General features: G+C 49.1%; 1 long non-coding RNA gene across 1 annotated transcript; it reads left to right on the top strand.

The window, feature by feature from the left end:
• The first annotated feature begins 1,751 nt into the window (after nt 1-1,751).
• Nucleotides 1,752-4,877, top strand: LOC141371110 (uncharacterized). The gene is made up of 3 exons (XR_012375760.1): nt 1,752-1,901; nt 3,253-3,513; nt 4,760-4,877. It is a non-coding gene; the product is annotated as an uncharacterized lncRNA (long non-coding RNA).
• The last annotated feature ends 360 nt before the right edge of the window (nt 4,878-5,237 follow it).

Here is a 5,237-nt window from a genome sequence, read left to right as displayed (position 1 = left end):
CTCTAGGAAGGCGAGAGGATGCAGGACACAAGCAGAAGGTGGCCTCTGGTGGGAAGAAGGGCATGTCTTCCACTATATCCGGAAGCATGGAGGAGAATGGGGGTCAAGTCTGGGAAATGAGAAGGTGTGAATCTGATGCCTCCCATTTCCTCCATCAAGAATGAAGCTGGGTCACGGGCGCCTGGGTGGCTCAGTCGTTAAGCGTCTGCCTTCGACTCAGATCATGATCCCGGGGTCCTGGGACTGAGCCCTGCTTCTCCCTCTCCCACTCCCCCTGCTTGTGTTCCCCCTCTCTCTGTGTCTCTCTGTGTCAAATAAATAAAATATTAAAAAAAAAAAAAAAAAAAAGAATGAGGCTGGGTCATCAGCCCCGGGTCAGTGGGGAGGGAGTGATGGGAAACCGATGAGCCAGGAGAAAGCATGAAATGGGCATCTTCTGAGCAGGACAGGGACTTCTCCAGAAAACTGTGATACAAGTGCCAGGCCCGTTTTAATGCCCCTGGGAGCCTTGGCTGACTTCAGGCGGCTCTGCAACTGAGAAGTAAATCCAGCCCAGCCGAAGGCTTTGTGCTGCGCAGAGTGACTAATTTTAAGGTGGTGTCTGATCGCCACACTGTTCACGGAGTTATTTATGTCCAAAATGATGAAACTTCCCTCCCCCCACCTTCGGGCCCATAAAATCGTGGGGAAGTAGCCAAAATACCAGCCCGCGCTCCCGGGTCGTGTGGATTACCGCTGTCACGGGCGTGTTTGGCGCCCCCATCCATCTTCAGCCCAGACTCCCGAGCTCACGCCTGTCAGGACGGGGCACTGACCCCTGCTGAGCCCGGGTTCCTGGGCTTGGGCACCATGTGGGCTCCAACACAGCTTGTGAGCAAGTGCTTTTAATAAGCGTCAAGTTCCCCAGTCTCTTCTCTTTCCTGACCTCCTTCTTATCATCTGAAGACAGCAGAGCCTGGCTCCCACTGAGCATGGGATACGGTTTCCTACTAAGCACACACTCGCCATGGGATGGGGTATGTCCTAGGCCCACAGGGGGCATGTGTGCGTGGTTTTGTGTTACTCTCTTCTACATCGACTGGATTCAGGATCATATTTTCTGGAAAATCTAACGCAAGGAGGGTACGAGGGGAGGCTTGTCTCTGATTCTCCTATGATGGCTCTCTTCAGCATGGCCATTTGACAAGGTCTCCTACCCTCACCAGATCTGATTTCCCACCTGTAAAATGGGAATGGTTCTATCCACCCTAAATATCTACTATGTGTGTGAAATTCAAATGAATTCAAACAAACGCAAAATTGCACTTTTAGCAAGGATTATTTTTATCAGGCATCTCTCCATCCTCTGCGATCTCCCTTGTCACAGAGCGTCTAGCATAAAGCCTGGCACATTGCAGGTGCTCAATAAATGTTTGGGGTAATTAATGAATGAACAGAAGGGGTGAATGTGTCTGCAGGTAAACCTACGTATGCAGTTGTCGTTATAATTGATGAGTACTTAATACATGCCAGGCACTCTGCGAAGCGTTTAACAAAATGATGTCGTTTTTGTCTCACTGTAGGTAGGTGGTCAGGTTCCCATTCTACGGATGAGGACACAGCCACTCAGCAAGGCTGACTTCCTTAAGGGAACTCTCCTACCATACAGGTGCCGGAGCAGGGATTCGAACCGAAGAACTTCTGGTTCCAAATTCCATGTTCTTGACCACTGTGATGTCATACTGCGTATGACAACAAAGGGTCAACTTGGAAAGTGATGCCCTGTGCTGAACGTTTGCACCCTCATGGGGCTTAAAAGAGCATTATGTCCATGAGTCAAAGGCTGGCTCCACAGAACATTAATAAGCACAGGCAGAGCGAATAAGTGAACAGCTTTCTGTTCAGAGGAAGAGGAAATGGAGGTATGTGTGGACCTGTGTGGGGCCATCATGCTGGTTTGGACAGGGACCAGCAGGTGGGCCCAGCCATCCCATGCCCTGAGCTGTCTCAGTTCAGCCGGCTGGCTTGGAGAATGAAGCAGACCAAGGCACCAGAATTCATTCCCCGATCTGGCAGGATTTAAATCGAGTAGGGTTCGTTGACTCTCGTATTCTTATTTTCTTCCCGGTCTTGGCTGGGAGGGGGATCGGCTGCAGTAAACGTGGCCTTTGCATCTCCTGTCCTTCTGAGTCTTGGCTCATCTGGGCCATCGGTTACCCAAGGTGGCCCATCAGACTAGGCCTTGGGAGATGAATGTCTTACTGAGGCCCTTTGCCAGGCTTTAGGGCATTGGATCCCATCAGTTTAGTGGTCTCTCCAGAGGACTGGCCTGCCTTCCTCAGCCTTCTTCTGGCCCTTAGGGAATGGCTCTACCCCGTGAAGGTGGGGTGCTTGCTCCAGGGAGAGCCCAAGGAGCTGAGATAGGAACTCGGGCATGCGGTGGTGCAGTGGGGCCGGATTCAGGAGGCGATGGGCCAAGCTTTCTCCACCTGGGAATGACAGCCCCACTCAGCTGGCGGGCGTGCACTCTTATACACTCTGCTGGCTGGTTGCTGTCTCGTTCTAATAAATTAAATCTGTTATATCATCACTGTTATATTCCTGAGACAAGCACTTCCAAGGCAGATTAGAATGGAACTTAAGGGGATTAAAAGCTTCTCTTAGTGAAAAACAATGTTTCAGATGGGAAATCCATTTACCAATATGAATTTCAGCAGAAATGCATGTTTTCCTTAATGCATTGCTACTGCTCAAAGAAAGCAGGATTCCCCCCCCACGCCTCCCGTCTTCTGTTTTGCATAAGTTATAATGTGGATGCTGTTGAGCGTAGCAAGCCTCGCAGGGAGATTGATGGCTTCCATAAAGTTGCACAAAAACATTTCTCCTTTGTTCACGAGGGGAAAGAAAAGTGTCTAATGGATTTGGAATATTAAAAGAGAGTCGGTCTATACTGTAAACCGGGAGAAGTCTAGAAGTAAATGCCAGACACCAGAGGAAATGGATTAATTGGAAATGCAAACAGTCAATTCTCAGTTATCTGTGTGTGGCTTATCTGCAAGAAGTTAGGGGGGAAAAAAAAGGAAGAAAAGAAAGGAAAGCGTCCTGGTGCCTCCGCTCCCCCCGCCTGTCTGTCTATCACTGTGTTCTCAGGGAATTAGAAGTCATTTTAATAACCTGGACCCAATATAATTTGGACAGTAATAGCAGCTATAAAAAATCACAGAAGGCAGTCTAAAGGATATGTAATTAATTTTTTTTTTCTATTACTCACAGGTTGGGATTCTCCACACCATTAGAAAGTCGACAACTTAAAAATCATGAGCTAGTTCCCCAACGTGGAGCTCCTTCCTCAAGGGGCCATAAAACTTCGAGAAACTGCTGAGTCAGCCTCCAGACTCAGACGCAGAGGGTGGGGTGGAGAGATGCCCAATCCAGGAGGCAGGTGGGACCCAGAGCATCGCTGTCCGGATCCATGAGAAGTCGGAGCCTGGGCACAGAGAAGGGCTATTGCTGACAGTTGGGTTTGGCCAGTTTGTGAGTATCGATTTGTTCTAGGTGATTCACAGGCATCCTGGGGGCGCCAGGTGCAAATCCTGCTCCCACTGTGCTCCCACTGGAGCTGGGTGTCTGTGACCATGGCTTGTCCTTGGTTGTGCGATGGAAAACCCCTCCGTGACATTTAATGTGGCTGCTCAGAGTGATAGAGAGAGCTCTTGGGGGGGCCAGGAAAGAGAAATCAGAGAGAGGTTTGTTGCAGGGAGCCTAAGTCTCACGGGATCTAAGGCGATGAAGCCAAGTTGGGGCCAGAGAGTGTCACGAACCAAATCTCCCTCCCTCCTTCTCCCTCCTGCCCTCCCCTCCCTCCCCCTCCTCCTTCCCTCCCTCCTTCCTTCTTTCCTGCTTCTCTTTCCTTTTCTCTTGCTTATTTTTACTCTTGCCTGAAGTGAGATGGACCCAGAGTCTCTCCAAAGCCCCCGGCGTCAGGCGCATATCTACCCACCCAGGCCTCCTTGGGAGGTGGGTCCCAGCTCTCGTTCCTGGAGCCACGGTGTTCTCTGAGCGAAGGTCCCCCGCACCTCCCATTGACCCCGGGGCTCTTCGATTTTGTCTGTGCCCTCCTGGTGCCACATCTGGTTGAAGGTTTTGCCTCTTCAAAGGAGAGGTTGGATTTCTGGAGTTGACTTTCCTAATTCTCAGCCCCAATAAATAACAATATTTGCTCCCAGTTATTGGGTGCTAACTAGGTGCCGGGCACTGTGCTAAGTGCTTGACATGGATGGAAAGTCTTGTGTAAGCCTCGCAACGGTGATGAGAGCTCAGTGCTGTCAGCATCCCATTTCACAGCTGGGAAAATGAGGCTTGGGGAGGTTTGCTAGCTTGCCCAAGGTCACACAGCATGGATATGGAGATGCGTTTTAACTTTTTCTAAACTTTGAACCACAACATGGTGTGGCCTTCATGATCTGACTGGAGCCCTTATGTGTGACTTGAGCAAAGGCTGTTCGTGGGTTGAAAGCACCAGTCTCCAGCCCAAGAAGCCAGTTTTCACCAACCACACGGACGGAGGTGAAAACAGTGGGCTGAAAATCAAGCATTGATAGCTGATGCCTGGGATTTGGGCATCTGTGGGATTCCTTACCTGTGATGCCTAGAACCCTCGCCTCTCCTCACGGACCCCCTCACCCCTGCTGCCCTCCTCCCCTGCACTAACACACATTTTTAGGATCTGGCTCGAAAACCTGGTGCTAAAATCTTGCTCAATTTTAATTATACTTCCAAGTGCCTTGCTGTCAGCTGCCCTTCTGAAATTGTTTTAATTGAAGTTCCATGAATCCTGGGGAGTTCAGACGGAGTTCATCTCCAAGCCCATCCTGATTTCATTAAAGATTTGATCTTTCCTTTTTCACCAATAAAACATTTATTATCGTTATCTGTTTCGTAACCAGTTTCTGTCTCCAAAGGGGGGGGGGAGGTGGGGGAATCAACCTCATCTTCATGCCAATAAAACTAAGGAATCATCTGTTGATTTTTCTGGCACAGAATAGCAATGACTTGAAAAAATTAATTTACTAATTATTTTCCTTTTAAATGAAGGCACTCCTCATTCAAGAGGATTTTTAAGCCCGCAGGTGAGAGTGTTTAGGAATTAACCACACACAGGGCTTAGAAAAGAATCATCTTCCCTAAATATAGGTGCTGTTTCTTCTTCAATTCTTCTTCTTCTTCTTCTTCTTCTTCTTCTTCTTCTTCTTCTTCTT

Source organism: Callorhinus ursinus, unplaced genomic scaffold (assembly GCF_003265705.2).
Source record: "Callorhinus ursinus isolate GAN/ISIS: 27379988/994484 unplaced genomic scaffold, GSC_fseal_2.0 scaffold56, whole genome shotgun sequence".
NCBI classification, from domain to species: Eukaryota; Metazoa; Chordata; class Mammalia; order Carnivora; family Otariidae; genus Callorhinus; species Callorhinus ursinus.
Note: the sequence above shows the minus strand (reverse complement) of the source record. Positions and strands in the feature narration are given on the sequence as shown.